At 53.8% G+C, this 19918-nt stretch overlaps 1 protein-coding gene across 4 annotated transcripts in view; it reads right to left on the bottom strand.

The window, feature by feature from the left end:
- Window positions 1–19918, bottom strand: part of LOC104012265 (acid-sensing ion channel 2) — a 505120-nt gene that overhangs the window by 100055 nt on the left and 385147 nt on the right. Inside the window, exon 1 of one of the 4 annotated variants that reach the window (XR_015707435.1) lies at window positions 478–970. The exons of the other annotated variants lie outside the window; for them this stretch is intronic. The gene's annotated coding sequence lies outside the window, so the exon portion shown is untranslated. Of the gene's footprint in view, window positions 1–477; window positions 971–19918 lie in introns of those variants that run through there. 4 annotated transcript variants of the gene reach the window in all.

Below are 19918 nucleotides of genomic sequence, written 5' to 3'. Positions count from 1 at the left end.
GAGAGCAACAGGGAAAGCGTGACAGAAGTAGTGGGGATGGCTGCAGCATCTTTTTTTTTTTTAATTAAAAAATAAGGGGGCAGGGAGCCCCTCGCCACCCACTGCTGATGGCCAGAGTTACCCTTAAAACAGAAAGCACCAGCTTTGGTCCAGAGGAGAAATAAGCACCCAGGCACGCCGCTTCGCGGGCAGCGATCTGCCGGGGAGCCCCCGCGATGCCAGCCCCGCCGCTGCGCGGGCCGGTTGCTGCCCTGCCCAGCGCTGCGCGCCCCGGCCGCGCCAGGGCCCCCGAGAGCGGCGCGGCGTGGGAAAAGCGCGGCGGCAGCGGCGGGGGGCGCGGGGCCGAGGGGCTGCAGCGGGGGGCGCGGGGCCGAGGGGCGGCGGGGCTGCAGCGGGGGGCGCGGGGCCGAGGGGCGGCGGGGCTGCAGCGGGGGGCGCGGGGCCGAGGGGCGGCGGGGCTGCAGCGGGGGCACTCACCGCGGAGAAGTTGTGGGGCCCGCAGAGCTCGCCGCGGTACTTGCAGGAGAGCAGCATGTCCTCCAGCTGGTGGCCCAGGCGGTCCATGAAGTCGGCGCTGATGCCCTCGTAGTGTCGGGGGGGTAAAAAGAGGCGAAAATCCGCCAGTTTGGCGAACCACCGGAGCCGCGCCTCGTCGCCGCGCAGCAGCTCGGTGAGCAGCGGGCGGGCGGTGCGGTTGGGCAGCAGCAGCCCCAGCCAGTGCCCCGCGTAGTAAAGATCCCCCTTGGAGAGGCGGGGGAAGCGGAGCGGGTTGTTGTTGCAGAGGGTGACGGCGGGGAAGGGCAGCTGGCGGCTCCACTCGGTGCGCACCTGGGTGTGCGAGGGGAAGGAGAGCCAGTGCAGCAGGCGGTTGGAGGACCAGGAGAGCAGCAAGCCCAGCGCGGTGCAGAAGGCCAGCACCCACAGCGCCCGCCGCGGCAGCGCCGCCCGCCGCGAGCACATGTGCCGCAGCCCGTGCAGCCGCGTGCGCAGCGGCGGCGCCCGGCGCCCCCGCGCCATGGGCGCTTCCCGCCGCCGCCGCCCCGGGCTCAGTGCGGGCAGCGCCGCGCCATGCCGGGCCCCGCCGGGCCCCGCGCCGCGGACGGCAGCGGCCCCGAGCGGCGGGGGGAGCCGCCGCGGGCAGCCCGCCGCGCCGGCACCGCGCTCTCCGCCGGGCAGCAATTCCGGCAGCGCGGCATGCCGGGCCCCGCCGCCGCTGCCGTTGCCGCCGCCGCTGCCGCCGCCGCCGCCGCCGCCTCCCCCCCGCGCCGCGGGGCGGCCGCACCCCGCGGGGGGCAGCGGGGCGGCCCTGCCTGCGAGGCGCCGGCCGAGCCTCCCGCCCGCCCGGCCGCGCCGCTCGCCGGCTGCGGCGCCGCTCCCGCTCCCCCCCCCTCCGGCACCGGGCGCCGCCCGCGGGAGCGGAGTTGCCCCGCAACCCCGCGGGCTTCCCCCGCCCCGGCACCGCCGGGCTCGCCCCCGGGACCCCCGCCGCTCCCGGGCAGCGGCCGCCTCCCGAGCCCCGGCACCGCTCCGCGGGGCGAGCGCTGCGGGGCGAGCGCTGCGGGACCCCCCCCCCCCTCCGCGCCCGGGGCGGCCGCCTAGCCCCGACCCGCGCTCCGCCGGCCCCGGCCGGCTCTCATGCTGCCCCGGCCGGGATGCCGCTGCCCCCCGTTCCGCCGGGAAAGCCCTCCGCCGGGCGCGCCCCGTCCGCGGCCGAGGAGGAGGAGGAGGACGAGCGGGGCGAAGCTTTCCCGAGGTGCAAGTCCCGGCTGCGGCGGCGAGCCCCGCCGCTCGGCGCCAGCCGCGCTCGGGAGGCGGAGGGAGGGAGGGAGGGAGGGATGCTCGGCCCCGATCGCGCCGCGGCTTCACCGGAGCAGCCCCCTCCTCCGCCGCCGCCCCCGCCCCGGGTGTCCCCGGCGGAGCAGGGCCGCACGGCGCCGCTCGCAGCTCCCGGGGCCGCCGCCGCCGCCGCCGGCCTTGGCCGGGGCTTGGGGAGCCCTCGCTCCCTCCCTCCCTCCCTCCTCCAGCCGGAGTTTGTTTTTCTGCTTTTCAGCATCCCCGGGGGAAAACATGGTCTCACAGACACAAGCAAAGCCTCTCGAAATCCAGGCGAGGTGTGCAGCCTGCTGTTTGGAGCGGCTGTTTTCTGGGGAAAGTGGTTAATTGTGGGTTGTTTTTTTTTTTTTGGGGGGGGGGGGGTTGCTTTTGCCTTGCCGTAGCAAAGCTGCTTTAGGTCCTCCGCTTCCATGAAAGACAAGTGCACGGAGAAATGCCTTCGCCGAAGCATCACCCCCCTCCCCGGCCCTTGCGACCCCTTCGCCTGTGTCATGCCAAGCCCAGGGAGCCCCTCGGGGGACAGGGCTCATTGTGCCCTGCATCGAGCACAGCAAAAAAGCCCCTTTCCCCCAACACCTTGACGAGAAGGCAAGAACTTGCGATAGACGTTGGCATCTCATCGGGTTTGCTTAGCTCTGGTCTCTGAAAAGCAGCTCGCTGTTACCTTCATTTTGATTTTGAATAGTACCAAGAAGGATTCCTGTAATCGTGTCCAATTAAGCTGTAAGTGGCAATAACTGCTTTGAATCCCCTCTGATATTTTTTTTCCCTCTGAATTCATTTTCCATGTGCATTTTGATCCGCTGTCTATTTTTACCCAATAGATGGAGCCGTTACAGCCTGGTTATCTCCAGCCTCTCTCGGCGAGTTTCTGTTTTACTGTGGCAAAGCTGCAAACGTGCAGCAAACCCCGAAATCCCACTCCCGGCCCTGGGGCCACAGTGAGGGGCCCCGAGCTTGTGCCCCCGTGCTGGAGCTGGGGGCAGCGATTTGCACAAACACCTCCACGTCGGATAACTGATGATTTGCAGCGCCCCTGCTCGCGCCGTACTTGTGTCCACGCTCTGCAGGAGTTTTACCATTTCTTTAGCACTGCTCCTAAGTGTCAAATCCTTTTCAAACCCAGAAGGATGGCCGTGACCTTTCTGAAACCGAATGGGAGAAGGCCAGAAGTCACCACCTTCGTTACAGCCTGCTGTCTGGGAGCTCCCGTGGAGCCTCTCAGCCTGGTTACAAAGCAAATCTCAGCTTTTTTCCTGCCGCCTGTTGCAATCAGAGGGAGTTTTTCCCCTTGGCTCACTCACGGGTTAATAAACATCCAAACCGCGGCGCTGCGAGGCGGTCTGAGATTGTTATACCCCTGATACATTGACACAAACCCGAGGAAATAAAAGGTGCCTGACTATAGACATCCTCAAATATTCCCTCCCCTGCAAAGCTCATCGCTCCCTTGCAGCAAAGGGAGTCCTGGACGGTGCCAGGAGCCTGGGCTATGGGTTCTGCCCGGCTGGAGAAACACAGCGCAGCCCTGGACTTTGTCCACTTGCTTATTTTCAGCCTCTTCCCCTTCTGTAAAGGGTTTTTCACTTACCTTTTGGGTGGGGGCAGCTTGGGAAAAGGGGACTGTAAAGGAGAGTTTGCCTGGAAAGCTGCTTTTTTCCCCTAAATGCGCCCACTCTGAATTACCTGCTCAGATCTCCGGCCTGATTTATCAGAGGGAAGTAATTTTTCTTAATTTAGGAAAAAAAAAAAAAGAAAAGTGGATGATAAATAGCAGTAAGACCAACTTCATCCTGAGCTGAAATTCAAAAGCTTCCCCATGACAACTTCACGAAGACGAACCAGACAAACCTGACCGTAACGTTCAAAGCCCGCGCCGGCGGCGTGACGGCTCGCCCTGCCGGGCCACCCGCCCCCGGGAAACCCCTTCCCATTTTTCAAGTCCTTTGCGAAAGCAGCTCTGTTACCCGCTCACCCTGTGCATTTGCTTCAGGAGAGTCCTGGTTAATTCTTTACGCAGCCAGAGCAGCTTAAAAGCTTATTGGGCTTAATGCGTGGACGGAATAATAGCGCTGGAATCAATAAATATTGCTTATTAGTCAACAGGTCACTTTTAAAATTATCCCGTGAGGTGGGTGAGTTTGCTGCTTCTGTTGGAGAAGAGAGTTTGGATGGAAAGAAAACTATACGGGAGAAGTTCAGTGAATCGTTTCGGGTGAATCCTGCCATTCTCCCCCCCGAGACGTAACTTGCATGCTCCCGAAAGGTACAGAAAAGACAAATATTCTGAAATTCTTCTAAACCAAAAGCATTGCCTTCTTTTGAAACTTCATTTTCACTTCAAACATCGACTCAGGTTAAGACAAAAAGGATTAAATAAAAGCTTTAAAACCCCTGCAAAGTAAATCAATACTTTGTTCCAGCTGGACCCTTTCATTATTATTATTTAACTCATCCCATAAAGGAGCAAAAGGAGTGAGAGCTCAACCCCCAACGCTGTTCCCTCCGGCCTCGCGGTGTGACTGGCAAGCTGGAAAACCCACAAAAGCCCCCCTTCGCCAGAGCCCTGCAACCCCCCGGGAGAGCGAGATGCTGAGCTAAAGGCTCAGGTCCGGACACGGGAATTTGGCGACAGAGTTTCCAAGGTGTCCGGGCTTGGCTGGCAGGGCTGCAGCGTCACCCCACCCCGCCGAACGGCAGCTAGCGCATCCCGGGGGATTTATGGGATTTATTCCGTTGCTCGGTTCTGCAGCGCGATTCCCGGTGGGTGAGCGGGCAGCAGATTTATCCCCGTTCGGTGCCACGACGAGTTACGGGTTGGTAGCAACACTGTGATTGTCCCCAGGACGCGATCAGCTTCGCAAAAGCTGCGATAGCATCTCGTTTATAGCGGGTTTAGTCCCTAAAAGCAGGAGGCGAGGTTGCAGGGATGGGATCAAAGGGGGCAGGACTCAGATCAGCACCTTGCGACGTTGTTCTTTGTGCTGCCAAGGCCCCTGAAAAATGAAGGGCTTGATTTTAGCTCTCAGGAGCTCAAGCCAAGGAGAACAGGGGTCAGATAGCGAAGGGCCAGTTGTCCCCAGGCAGGAGGTTGAAGTCACCGTTGGTCGGGAACGGGACCCACCTGGAGGTGCTGGTGCAGAAGCAAGGGCTGAGCGCAGCTGGGCACCGCGGGCTGGCAGGGCAGCCTGCAAAGCTGCCGGCTCTGCCGGGAGGTGGTTGGGGCACCGAGACACCAGGAGCCGCCCGGGGGGCCGATCTGATGGCGCGGCCCCGCGGGTTGGTGCGTCTTACAAAAAACGAGCGTGCTCCTCTCTTGTGTCCTGCAAACACCAGTCTTTCCAGAATAATGCGCTACTTTGCCTAAGTGCCGCAAAAACAATTCCTGCTGAAGACACCATGTTATGAGAAAGTCATAAAATAACTTGGAAATAGGGGTTTCCATGGAAGCTACCATCTCAGCCTTCATTCTATTACTGCTGCCTCAAATCCCATCGCATGCAACAAACCCGCCCCAGTGCGAGCCGACAGCAGCACAGCTTTGGGGAACCTGCGGGGTGCTGCCACCCCATAAACGACGCCTTTATTCCAAAGGGGGGGTGTTTTCTTTGGGTTTGTTTTGTTGCATTTTCCTTGCAAGTAAATTCTTGAGCTTGCAGCTGTGAAATTCTCTGAATTAATTGAGGATTCTCAGGGCAGAACCCTCCCAGGTACAGCCCTGCACTACATCTGTTATAGGGATTTTTCTGGGTCTGCAGTGTTTCGGGGCTGTGTGTTTTTAATATAGGGAGGTAAAATACTTGATCCATAATAAAGTTTTGAAGGCACATAAATAAGATGTCAGTAGCCTATTTCTTAATCTGCTGCATGCGTTCTGGCATCAGTAGAGTAGTAAAATGGTTTGCATTTTACAACTCTGCGTTTGGATCCAGAAATAGGGAAACTTTTGATATCTCATTTTCCGTGCCTCATGTGTGTATAGGAAAAAAAAACCCAAGAGAGATCAAACAAATGCCCAAGTGAGTAAAGATGCTGCTGCTCTTCTGGGGATTAGGCTGGGACTCGCAGTGTGTGAAGAGCAAATAAAAGTGGGGTTTTCTAGGGTTGTGCAGGAGGCTGCTAAGGATTAATTAGGAAGACTTTAGCAGGAGCCACATCTCGGGTGGGGCGGGGGACCCACGTGTAGAGGTGCCACGTTTGCCTTTACGTCTGCTGGGCTGCGCGTGTGGGGGGTCCCCCGGCCCCACGCCCTCGAGAGGCTTTGCCGCTCCTTCAGCCCGGGTGTTTGGAGGGCACGCCGAGACACGCGGCTGGAAAGGGCCGGTCCCTGGCCTTCAAATACATTTAGAAAGCAACCGTAGATTTTCAAAGGTCCTATGCAATGCCACACATGACAGGGCTGTCCCGTGTCCTCTCATTAGCAGAGTCTCGTTAAATTGGCATTTCCTGACATAACCATCAGTCGCTAACTTTCCTTAAAGGAACAAAAGGGTAACACGTATACACACACATATATATATGCCTGTGTGTATATATATGTATATATATTTTTCTTCTGCAGGTAGAAAAGAGGACTGATTTTAATCTATTTTAAACTTCTCAGCTGGCATCCTCCCAATTATCTCCCTTTTTTTTTTCCTGTTTTCCATTTCGCCACTGAAGAAAAGAGGAGAGGGAGTGAAACAAATGAAAATACCTCTGGATTTCTTAAGAACTAATTTTAACATGAATTCTTTTGAGCAAATTAAAAAGCAAAGTTCTCACAGCTTCTTAATATCAGTAAGCTCCTTTGCTGTTGCACTCAATAAATCTGTCATCGAGCATGGGGCATCTTGTACCTACCAGTACCCTGGTCACAAGGGAAGATGGAGACAACCCACCTCCTGCTGCAATGCTCGCCACGCATTTTGGTGGCCCTGTGGCCACCATCCTGCTGGCCAGAGCTGTCAGAGCTGACCAAGAGCCTCCCCTCCATCACGGGGTAGCCCCAACGCTTGGCCAGCTGCAAAGTTCTGTGTCAGCCATGGTAAAACATCGTGCGGTGATGCTGGGCAGGAGAGGGTCAGGCAGCACCCGGCGAGCTGGAGCAAATCACTGCTTCTCTGTCGGGGGACTGTAAGAAAATGGAGAGAGAGAGCCAGAAGAGGAGGCTGGTACCCGATAGCCGAGCTTTTGGTATACTCCCATGTTAACTGGCCCGCTGGAGTTACCCTGGATCCATCCAGCCCAACACAAAGCACAGATATGAGACAAGAGAAAGCAACACCTTTAAAAAGGAGCCCTGCAAGACTGCAGGGAAGGGGAGGATGCATGAGACATGGCCAGAGGCTAGAGAAATTATTCCATCTTCAGGAGGACAAAAAAGAAAATTGAATATCATCTCCTTTTTGGAGACAGAGCCTGCGTCTCTGAACTTCAGAGCCTTGGGGTGGCTCTTCACAGAGCGGTGCTGCAGCCGGTTTTTTGCGTTGTCATTTATTTTTCTCCCCCGGCCCCTGTACATGAAGGGCTGAAGTTTGCTCGGAGTCGCCTGGCATTTTGCTGGGTGAGCTCCTGCTATTTTAGCCCACGTCTTTATTTCTGATGGGCTGTCCCGCGCGGGAGCAGGAGCGATGTTGTCGCTGCTTCACTTGGGTGTTCAATCACGCTCCAAGGCTTTTTACCACTTGGTGTACACCGCCACAGCAGAGGTTTAATTAAAAAAGAACCTAGGGAAAGAAAAAAACCCTCTAAGCTGGCTTTACTATTCAAATCTGTGTAATTCAGTGCTTTGGTCCTGGGCTGTGTGGCCGTGAGCTGACACGTATGAGGATTAGACGTCACCTACGCCTTCATATGTGGGAGTGGGATGCGATAGCGGGAAGCGTGGGAGGGAGATCCCGGCTCCCCTGTCTTGCGGGGGAGGATTCTGGATACTATGTGGGCATAAGCCTGGAGTGTGAAGATGGGTCTCAAGGCTCTTCTGGACCTCACCTGGCCCAAGTGTCACATCCCAAGGAGCAATAGCACCTGGAAAATGGGAACCTGGAGCTTCCCGGTGGACCTTTGGGGCTGAGCGTGGCACCAGCACACCAGCCCCTGCGGTCACGCCAGGCTCAGGAGGAGGCCTGGTGAATATTTCATGTCACCTCTTCTGTCTGGAGAGAAAAATAGCCTGCTGTCTTAATTCCGCTCTTCCTGCCTCTGCTGAACCCTTTTTTCTCAGGTTAAATTTACTGGACCTAGCAAATACAGAAGAAAGCTGCTCTGTGTTTAGATGCTGAAGGGGACTGAAAATTATATCTTTCCCAGGGAGTTTTGCTTCTAAATCAAGTTAACGGTGCAATTTCTTCAGTTAATATTTATCCTTTGTCTTTCCTAGGTATTTGAAGACTCTTCTGGGAGCCAGGTGGGAAATAGCCCTTTCTCCTCTTAAACCTGTTGCTATTATTTCAAATACAAGCAAAGGCAAAGAGGCTGCCACAGCCCCGTTCTTTACAGCAGCAGGGAGGGAAGCAGGAAAAGTCATGCTTCAAATACTGAAATACGAGCACAGCTCGGTCGGGATAAAAGGGGACGGTCACCTCTTGCATGAAGCAACATCAGACTTTCATCCTGCAGCACTGGAGCCACGTTTGGAGGCTGCTTTATTTGCTGCAGGAGGGTCGTCTGCTGGAAAGCAAATATTTAATGCTCTGCGCCAGTTTGGGGTCTCCCCACAGAGGCTTTGGCCGGAGTTTTAAGGATTAAGCAGCCTTGGAGCGGTCCCACAGCCAGGATCTGACCCAAAAGCTGCCAATGAAACCTTCCCATCCCCAAATCTGTTTGCTACTGGGAATGATTTGTGGCACAAAGAATTGCACGATAATGTGCTCCTGCAAAATTCTAGTTTAGGGTTTTTTTTTCTTTGTGAGCAATTGGCTCTGCATGGAGAGCAGGCATCAGAGGTCCACAGCGTGAAGGGTCACCTGGGGACAGATGTCGTGAGGACCCGGGGAGAGGCACGTGCAGGGGTTGGTGTTTGGGAAGGCTACGGCTCACATACGCATGCACGCCCTCATGCTTGCTCGCAGACCCGCGTGCTCTAGCTGAGCGCAGAGGTCACATTGGAAGAAATCAATAAATGCAATTATTATAAAAATTGCCGGTGTACCTGAGGGACGCGGCTGGAAGCGTACGAGGGCAAGTCTCCAGCAGATTCCGCTTTGACCTAACTCTGCTCTTGGCATGTTCGCCCTGCGGCGCGGCAGAGCGAAGGCGTGCGGAGCCTCCCAGGGCGACAGCGGCTGTTTGCAGCTGGCGGGGGATTTTCGGGGATACTTCCCAGGGGAAACAGGCCCTTTCTGCACAAGGAAAAGACTCCCCCTTCGCCATCAAAAAAACCTGAATTCCCATCAAAAACTATTTCAGAGGAGAATTTTGACAGCCCCAAAGTTGCTCCAGTTCCTTTCAAGTTCAGTGGGAATGTTGCCGGGTATTGCAGCTGGGTTCATTGGGGCGATTCCCATTTGTGGAAATCCCAGGTCACCGCAAACCCTCCCGACACCAGCGGCTGCTGCAGGAGGGGAGTTTGAGGGCTTTTACCTCCTTACTGTGATCTGGCCAGGACTAGAGGACACTGGGTCGGTGTTAAAAGACTGACCCCACTAATATTCCCGCTGTCCTTGGCACGGGTAAAGCGTATCCGCAGGGATGCCGGGCCGGCCACGAGCGGGGCTGGCTGGCAGGGCAGGTTAAGTGCTACCTGCCGAGCTGCCAAACAGAAAGAATCCATCTAACGTCTCTTTGGCAGGCTAATGGGTGACAGCAGTTGTGTGGGAAGACTAATGGAGAAAAGGTTTGATAAAATAGAAGCACCATCCCTAAGTTTTTCTGATGCTTTTTGCAGTTATGTAATTTTAAAATGACATTGATTTAAAAAAAAAAAAACAAAAAACCAACAGTGGGAAACTTTGAACAGTTAGGGATGGATTCTGCTCTCGCTGTCAGCAGAGAAAGTTTGGGTCCCTCCCTATGAACTTCAGGGAAGGCTCAGCACAGTTTCCCAGGAGGGGGAATGGGAAATAGGATTTGGCCCCGGACTCTTAATGCCTTTAAATGCCACCGGTGCCGTACAGGGAAGAGAAAAGGGGCTGAGCTTTCGCACTCAGGGAAGCGGCTGCAGTTTGCATCCAGCCAATATTCCCGTGCATGTTGTTACTATGCCGACCGGCATCAACGCAGACCGGGATGCGCAAGGGGTTTGCACCTCGCTGGGATGCGGCACCACCGTCCCTGCGGTGGGGTCTGGCTGTGGACACTGTCCCAGCCTTGCACAGACCCTCGCAGGTGCCTTTGCTGGGCTGTGCAAAGCCACCTCTGCAGCATCTCAGGAGCTTTTGAGGATGCCTGGGGGGATTTTAGCTCCCATCCCGACTGGATCTGGGCTCAGGGCTTGTTTGTAAGGGAGAGTTGGTGGCAGAGGTTGGAAACAAGGATGATGGCATGTGAAGGAGCAGCCTAGGCAAACGGTGGGATGGCCAGCGGAGCTGTGAGCTGAATGTGAGACCCTCGTCCCTGGGTCACCACGGGCTGGGTGTGCCCAAGGCGGGGTGGCCGCCGGGGGAGAGCCGGGCGAGCACCCCCAAAACCCCGCTGGGCTCACGGGGCTCCGCTGCAACCCAGTGTTGGGCTGTGAGCTGCCCCCAGGCACAGGGAAGGGACACGGGGTGCCACGCCTGCCCCGAGACGTGACGCTGGGCACCTCGCTCCGGGCCTCAGTGTCCCTGCCCAGCTCTCCTGCATGGACCAGCAGGTTTCCAGGCACAGGCTGGTACAGCATGAAGGACAACGGGACCTGCCTCGGATCAAGCCTGGCCTCTCTCCCGGCCAGGATCCAGCCCCTGGCAAGCTGTCCCCTCTCCCATCCTAGCCAGTCGGGACTTTTTTATTATTGCTTCCCTGTAGGCTTCAGCATTTGGCTCATCTGATGGCTGATGACTTTCTTTTTATTAAAAATACCTGCTTTCTTCTTTAATATAATCCCATGGGAAGCCAAAATGAAGGGAGCTCTTAGATGGAAAAAGCCCCAAAGAAAAGAAACTGCGGCAGAAAGAAGGTTCCTCCAGGAGGGATGCATGGACTGACTCTGCCTTGACACAAAGAAAGATGTTGTCAGAATTAGTTTCCACGAAGAAACATCCTCCGTGCTTTTTGGGAAGGTTAGAATTGATTCTCTCACCCCTCCAAGAGAAGTGGTTTTGCTCCACGTATATAATAAGGCGCAAAGGTGAAATTTCCCCAGTCTTTTTTATTTTCCTCTATAGCAGTCCCCATAAATATTGCGTACATTTATATTCATAATTCCTCTCTCCCACTCTCTCCTACTCCTAAAGTCGTTGGATGTGGCTGGGTGGACACGAGGCGGGCGCACGTGGTGCCTCGGTGCTTCTCTGAGCAATGGTTAATGGACTGGATGATGTTTTTTTCTTGACAAGGCTTTTTTGTCTCTGAGGTGATATTTTAAAACAATACACCTGAAGGTGTAAACCTCCATGAAGAACTGACAAAGGTTGATTGGAAATGAACCTACCACACACCTTTGATCTCCTCCTTTTGAGCAGGCCCCTCCGCTTTCTCCTTTGTATCTGCATGCATATGAGTTAACAACATCACAGGATTTCTTTTTTTAATTTTGCCATTAATCTTGTTAACAAGATGCTCCAAGGAAGCAATTGCTCTTGTGCCAATGTACCAGGCTTTAAAATCTGGGGAACGAACACGTCCCTGTCTTCTTTCCCCGCTTGGCCAGGATCAGTTCCTTGGTGCCATGAAAGGGGCTGGCACTCAGGGGCCTTCATATAAGGGGGAATCAGCAGCTGGAAATCTGCCAGTTTGCATATCGCACTCCAAAAAGCCTCCTCAACCCTTCCACGGAATAGAGGAAAAGCAGGACTGTTTATTTTCATTCCAGCTACTCCTACATATTAGTGCAGCATCCTCCCACAGTCTCCATTTAGCCCCGGGAGACAGTGGCACGTTAGGTTCATCACATCTCTGAGATGGACGGAAAGGGACTGAGATGAGACATTTCCATGGACGCTAAAACCCTTGAAGATGTTCCTCAGGGTGGGTGGTTTTCATGACAATAGGGTTTTTCTTTCCCTCACGTTCATTGACATCACATTATGCAGTAAGTCCCCAGGGAACTGTTCCCAGAGTAATTGCACAAGACAAATAATCAGTATTTCCAATTTATTTTCTTCTGCTCTTCCGGATGAAGTAATGTGGCACTTCTTTGTGATAATTGGAAACACCTGATGCTGACCTTAGAAAAAGAAGGAAGAATTCAAAACATTGATCTTAGAGCCACCTTAAAGGGAAAACTGGCATCTTGTGCTGGGAAAGCTTAGCCGGGGGCAGCTTGCATTGCTCTCACAAGCTCTCTGCAGAGACTCAGCTTTTGGGGGGCAAATCGGTGCTGGGGTGCGATCCATTGCTTGGCCATTAGGCTGGCCACCCCCCCGTCTGGGGGTTACAAGCCTCCTGCCAGTCCCACTCAGTTAATCCCCACCTTTGCTTCTCCAGGGAAGTTTACTGTGATACTGTGTTATTGCTTCTCGGTGCTCAGCAAAAGATTGGTTTGGATCCCAGTATCACCAGTGCTAGGATGAGGGGAGGCATCATCCTCTCCGGCCGATACAAACTAGTATTCCTTCTGAGAGCACCCGGAGTCTGGAGTGCACCCAGAAATGTCAAATAAAGTTAGCAGGCAGGGTTCAAAACAGGCAGAAGAGTGTACTGCTCCACGCCATGCATGGCGAAAAATCAGTTGGGGGCTATTAGTACAAAGGCTGCCAGAGATTAGCAGAATATTTGGGGGGGCACGGCGTTACATGCTGTCCTTGTTCTTATCCTCTTCTCTAGGTATAGGTTTTTATCAGAGACAGGATATCGGAGAAGATGGACTCTCAATCTGATTGAATACAGCTACTCGCATAGCCTTACGTTGCGCCCCGACAATCTCCAGACTTTGCAAAGTGGGACATGCCTGAATCCAGCAGCTTCCCATTAGGCTGCTGGAAAGCAAATGGATTTCAGCTCAGTGACAACTCGGTAAAAACAAAATGAACCAGCGTTTCTCTGCCCTGCAAACTACGTGCGCGGGGACCTTCTCTGCGCCTCTAAAAGCGAGACCCACGGCGCTTGCCGAAGGCTGCTGTTGGGCTTGCAGCAGAGCGCGCAGAGCTGGCAGTGCTCCGTCACCCCCGGGGTCAGCACAGCTCCCGATGTGCCCGCCACACCGCGCGCGGCAACACCCGGCCTGCATTTTACGCAGACTGGAAAGGGATTCAGGGGTGCAGTTGTGGATGGAGAGTTTATGAATAACCCAGTACCAATCACACCATTTAAGCATTATAAAGATTTGTGTACTTTTCAGTTGGTATCATATAAAGATCTAAAATAATGAATTTTTTGAAAAATGCCAAGAATCAGCTGCTTGTTATCTGCTTATAGCTCAGCCAGTACCCAGAGCAATCGCCCACCACAGCCCAGTGAAAGCTCTCTGCTTTACTGGATTTACTGGACTACGGAGCTGGAGGAACGATGCTGCTCTGAGCAGCGCACCCCAGGCAGAGTGCAGAGCTTGCGCAGCGCAGGGAACACCACGGCAAGGAGTCCAAAATCGCTATTCTGAGCAAAAGCTGCGCTCACCCAACCTTCCCAGCGCCATCGGTGCCGGGGACAGACAGGATCGCGGCCGCAGCGCTGCCAGGGAGTCTGTGCTCGGACTCCTCGAGGGTTTGCATCCACTCAACCTCCAGGATGCAGCAGCTCCTGAACAGAACAGGGATGCTCTGCTCTGCCCAGTCTAATAGGGCTGGAGCTCCTCACATAGGTCCCTTTATAATTCTCTGGCAGTATAAAAAAGACTTTCCAGGTGCTACACGCCTAAAGCTATGTGAAGTGGCCTCAGTGCAGCCCAGGATCGTCTCATCTCCAATAGGTTTCTCTAGATGTGGACCACATTCCCTTCCTGCTGGTGTAAACCTAACGCACCCACACGAGCTTGTGGTGAAATTCAGATGAGCACATGGCCCGGAGCTACTATCATGAGTAACAGCTTCATGCATCTTAAAAGGGACTGAATCAGCTACCAGAATAACTCCGGGCTTCCACCACATCCAGGCAGCGGCACATCCCCCCAGATTCATCCAGGCTTCCTAGGAGTTAGGTTTGTGTACACACACTGTGCTTGCTTTTATAATTATAATCTCTCAGTTGTCTTGCAAACAGTAGTCGCCTTAAGGGTGATAGTCTGAGCAAATTCCCCTGTTTGTTAAAGAAACAATGTGGGCCTGATTACGCGCTGAGACGTACCTATTGCTAAGCCGGATAAGTGCGGGGAACTCAGGAGCGTTATACACAGGCTCAGCTGGTGGGGAGAGCGCTCAGAGGAAAGGTTGATCAGTGAAGATTTAGCTTGAAGCATAACCTTGGAGATGTGGTTTCTGGAGGACTCCTTGTTGCTTCCCACTGCACCGCGCTGGAGGGCTGGGGAAATCCAGGCAGTGTTGCAAAAGCCTTGACAAAGGCAGATGGGCTGAGCAAAGCGGGGGCAGAAGCGGTGCTTTCCCCGGGTACAACCTGGAACTGCCCTCCCAGAGACCCAAAGCCCTGAAACACGAAGGGATGACTCCAGTGAACCGTGGGGCAGGTCTTTAAATAATTCAAAATTAACCCTCTTTTTTTCAGTTGCACGGTGCTGGGCGGACTGCCAGGTCACTCCTTCGGAGGAGCATCGGGGTTTAACCCCGGTCGGTAACTAAGCACCAGGCAGCCGCTCACTCGCCCTCCCCACCTGCGGTGGGATGGGGGAGAGAATCGGGGGAAAAAGTAAAACCCGTGGGCTGAGATAAAGACAGTTTAATAGGACAGCAGAGGAAGATATAATAATAATAATAATAATAATAATAATAATAATAATAATAATAATAATAATAATAATAATAATAATAATGGTGATAAAAGAATATACAAAGCAAGTGATGCACAATGCAATTGCTCACCACCCGCGGACCGATGCCCAGCCCATCCCTGAGCAGCGATTGCTGCCCCCCAGCCAGCTCCCCCAGTTTCTATACTGGGCATGAGGCCATAGGGTATGGCATAGCCCTGTGCCCAGTCTGGGTCAGCCCCCCTGGCTGTGCCCCCTCCCAGCTCCTTGTGCACGGGCAGAGCATGCGAAGCTGAAAAGTCCTTGACCAGTGTAAGCACGGCTTAGCAACAACTAAACCATCAGCGCGTTATCAACATTGTTCTTATCCAAAATCCAAAACCCAGCACTATTCCAGCTACAAGGAAGAAAATTAACTCTATCCCAGCCAAAACCAGGACAAGGAGCGTTAAGGATTACACCGTGGCCTCAGCAGAGTCAATGGTGAAACGCCCTTTTGCTTTCCCGTTGTCGGGGTTTACCCTGTTAAAAGGCAGACGCTAAACCACAGCTCAGCACAGCCCTAAGCACCCCAAGACCATTTGGCTTCAGCAAGTAATTTGGTGGCTCAGTCTTTCCAAAATCAGGAGTTACAGCCTCGCATTAGGATGCTTTACAAGGAGGTCTGGCATTGCCAAGGATGGAGAAGAACAGGCAGGGCTGGGTGGGAAATCACTGTCCCATGCTGTGCACAGAGCACCGATTTTAAAAATACTCTGGTTTGGGACAAGTGTGTTTGCATGCACGTATGGATGGACGCACGCACGGCTTCGTGCTTTTGTGGAGCCCGGGTCTGGGAGACTCGCACGCCTTTACGTGACTGCATCTGTGTCTGTGTGCCACAGGGACTCAGGCTGTAACTGTTGCTGCCTCTCTAACCCACGCCCGCTGCTGCTCCTGCCACGTGAGACCCTTTGCAATGCGGACCCGCTGTGACGGCCGGCCCCTGTTGCTGCAGGGGTTGCTGCAGCCCCTGCACGGGAAGGGCTCTCCATCACCGATTTCTTGATTGCCCAAGAGAGCAGCTCTTAATTACACCTTGCATTGCACAAGCATCCATACGGAGCGGTTGGGGGAAAACCCTTGCTTTTTCTCAGCCCATCCACAGAGGAGAACCAGCAGCTCCGGGGAAGGAGGTGGCGCGTGGGGCTGGCATTCAGGATCAGTCCCCTTGGCAGGGCTCCCGGAGAGAGGCATCTCCCCGAGCCACTTCTCACACTGACAGATGTGTGCCATCAGTGCAGTGGCTTTCAGGAGCAGTTTGCTGCTTCGCCCCAGGAGGCTGGAGGTGGAAATGAGATGGATCGAAATCAAAGATTTCCTTTGCTTTCCGACTCTTTGTCATTTTCTTGTTTGCCCGACGTTTTCTCTGTGTTTGGTTAGAGCCCCTCAGCACTTGAAGAAGGTGTGACATGCGGTCATAAATAATCATTAACTCCGCAAGTACTTTCTAGATTAAACATTTTAAATAAATAGATGTAAGTCTCCTGAAATGCAAACTTTTATATAACTGTATTACATTTGCATGCATGCTGCTTTCAAAGAGAAACCCCTGCTGAGAAACAGGACTGGCATGGGCTAGATCGGTATTTCCCGATCCGCACTGGGAAGAGAGACTGCTCTGTCACCGGGAAATAAAGCAACAAGATCAAATTCCAGAATATTTCGTCTTGCTTGAAAGTGAGACGCTTCACACCGTGCCCTGATTATTCAGGGCTAATAAAACTGGCTGCAGACTCAGAGAGTCACGTAACGTTAGACAAGGTGGTGCTGTCAAAGAAGTAAGAAGAGGTTTTGGCAGTGGGATTGACCGGGGAGGGGGGTGCAGAGATCAGACCTCTCTGAAGTGCTCGGCGGGATGCCCTGCCCTGCCCGGGAGCAGGCAGAGCTCCCTGGAAAAGGGGGATGAGCCATGGAGGGTAAAACTGGTAGTTAATGTTAAGAGTCCGACTGGGAGCTGGCTGTGATATTGGCAGCCAGCTGTACCGATCCAGGCTGGAACACCCCCAGCAATGCCCTCACTGCAGAGGCATGCCAGCTGATGGAGTTTTCTGCGGGATTTGACTTGCTGAGTCACTTCCACAGCCAGCAGCATTTCTCTCCTCTTGTGCCGAGCATTTTTAACCTGCCTCCTTACCAGGGGCAGTCTGCGTGCCAGCGGTGGCACCAACGTTTGCATTCATTCAGGTCAAGTTTTCAGGACTGGGGCACTGAAGAAAAGCCAGTGGTGAGAGATGGCTTTTGCTTTGGGCATGGCCCAAGCAGGACCAGCTTGCAGCTTTGCTGGTGCCGGCAAAGTGGGAGTTGAGAAAATCAGCTGGGAAAGCTGAGATTCCTGGGCTGTGACAGTGGGGACCGGCCAGGCCAGAGCGTGGACCGCTGATGCCTTTGCTGCTAATCCAGTTACATCGGGGTGAGAAGCTCGGGGGTGCCGAGGCCAAATGGTTCACACCACGTGCAGCGAAGCACCGCAGCCGCCTTCCTCTGCAGCACGGCCGAGCCGGAGCCCGACGTTACGTCAGAGCAGCCACAATTAGCCAAGAGAGGCGCGTGCAATTAGCAGGGCGCTGCTGGGTCATTCCGGTTGAGCTGTTTAACAACTGCAGCAAAACCTTCTGTCAAGACAGCAAGGTTAAGCCCAGTGAAAAAAGGATGCTCACCTGGCACATAGGAAAAGTCAGAACGAACCAGAAAATGGTGATGAAGAAAACTGGGTAGTGGTGATGCAATGGGCTACATCACACCAGTGCTGGGCAAAAGCAGGGCTGTGGGAAGGAGGCAGAGCCCGGGCTGTGGGCTCTCGGATGCCACCCGTGTCTCTGAGCCTCTCCTTTGCTATCAGCTTCTCCAGGCACCAGCAGAGAGCAGGAGCTGGGGGCTGCAGGCAGAACATCAGCCCTCTGCGTGCGTGTCCCAGGCCGTCACGCGTCTTAGCTGGGGCGGCTGGGGTCCAGCCGGGGGTAGCAGAACAGCGCCTGTTAGCACTTGGTAAAGTGCAATGAGGGACTCTCGCAAGAAAAAGAGCAGTTGCAATAAAAACATGAAGCTAAGAGCTGCCCTGCAATGGTGTGCCCATAGCTGGCCTCTGCTGCACAGGGCAAAAACCAGTTTGGCTGCAAAGTGAGCCAGATGCCACTGGAATAAATGAGAGGGAGGCTCAGAAAGAGGAGTTTCTCTACAAACCCCATGTTTTATCAGCATGACCAGGGCTTTTAGAGTAGCTCAGAGAAACAGCTCTTTATTTCAGTCACCGTCCCTGCAGGACGTGATGGACTCCCAGAGCAAAGCAGTGGAGATGGCACCAGCAAAGCCTGCACGGGCACAATAAAAATGTCGGTGGCCTAAAGAAAGACAGTGACAAAGCAATCTCTGCAGGAGACGGAGCTCAGTACCTCAGCCACTTTGGTAAAAGCTTGTTTAATTTAGTGCATGGTGGTTGAATTAAATATTTCTTGGCCTTATTAAAATAAGGATTTACTCTCCATTCTATTATTCATGGGGCTGTACAATAAGTACCAGCCAGTCGGAACGTAATTAGCAAAGAATTATTTACAGAGATGAGAAACTGTTACTAAAACTGAGCAAATAGTGGCTCTGTGCTCGCCGGCGTGGCAGGGCAGCGGGACGGCTGCACCACCCGACCCAGCAGGGCAGCACCTCTGCAAGCGAGAGTAACGCTGCCTTCGGAGGCAGGCACGGGAGTAACTCATAGAAACAGCAAACATGCAAACTGTCAGTGTGATTCACTGAGTAATTATAGAATAATACAGTGTAAACTATTAGGAGATAATAACAATAAGTCAGGATTGACTCGTCTCCGTTAAAACTTCAGGCTGCCTCCTAGTTATTTGTTATCTCCCAGAGCCTGCTGCACGCATGAGAGGAGAGCTGAAGGGTGCTGCTGCGCGGGAGCCTGCGCAGACGCCTTCTTCTGGAGGCTTTGACAGCAGCAACCTTCTGGAGGTGGAGCCCATAAATCACCTGGGCCGATGCCTTTGCCAGGGGTGGATGCCTGCTGGAGGCAGCTGGAGAAATGGCTGGGGAAAGGACGGCACTGGGGCACATCTGGTAGGCCAGGGAGTGAGGGGGGTTATCAGTTCTCAGGCTCTGGGACACATTAAGCTGGGGGTCAGGAGGGAGTTTCATCTGACCTTTTTTACAAAGGCACCTGTAAGGGTCCCTGGGTGCTGGTAGTTGCTAAAGTTCGCCCAAGCTGAACTGCTTTTAATAAAACCGAACCCAGAAACCAGCTAAGGAGGCAGCTGAACTCAGCTCCCGTCAATCCCAATGCTACATTTTGATAACATTGACATGTTGGGTTTCAATTTTGAAATTTAACCTTTTTTCTTTCCCAAATAGTCAGTGGGTTCATTTAAATAAATTTTTTTTTTAAAAAAAAGCACTTCAGACTGCAACTTTCTATTGTGAAAACGGCGAGCGGAGCATTGCAATAACCGTTGCTGCCTCTCTTCTCTCTGCACCAGCCGTTTTCGGGGTGGGAGAGTTGTCAGCTCCAGCCCTTCACCACAAGCCACTTTAGTTAGATGAATGACATTTTTAGTGAAAAAACTTAATCCAAATAGCCTCAGTTGGCGGGTCTTGCTATTGCATTGCCAAATCTCGCTTACTATGGAAAATCCTGTGTTCCAGAAACTTTTTTACAATGGGCAGTGCCTAAGAGGCCTGTTGCCTTTAAAGTGCGGGTGCCATCTGAGGCTTCTGGGGAGCAGTCCCTCTGCTCGTAAGTAGGGGCTGAGGACTAGCCATGCATGGGGCGTGCAGATTTGCATGCGTGTGCAGACACACAGGCATGTGCACACGTATGTGCAGAGCCATGGGCTTCTGCAGGGTGTGAGGGCAGGCAGCCCGGGGGCCCTCAGGGTCCCGCAAGCCTATTCTGCCTGCCCAGCACCAGCAGAAACGCTCATGCATGGTACATGGTGACAGGTCTCTGGAACGGGACGGCATAAGTTTAATTCTCTTGTAAGGAATGACCAAGATGTCACATTTTTTGGTAAATAGGACCACAAAAGCCACTTGTTTGGGTCTGCCCAGCAAAAAATTAGCAGGCGGTTTAGGGAGATATCCTGAAACATGTCTGCAAAGTCATGCCAGCAGGGCAAGGGTGGT

This window comes from Nipponia nippon, unplaced genomic scaffold, assembly GCF_047370975.1.
Source record: "Nipponia nippon isolate SJK-2023a ecotype South Korea unplaced genomic scaffold, ASM4737097v1 scaffold_32, whole genome shotgun sequence".
Classification (NCBI taxonomy): domain Eukaryota; kingdom Metazoa; phylum Chordata; class Aves; order Pelecaniformes; family Threskiornithidae; genus Nipponia; species Nipponia nippon.
This window is presented reverse-complemented; position numbering and strand designations above follow the sequence as displayed.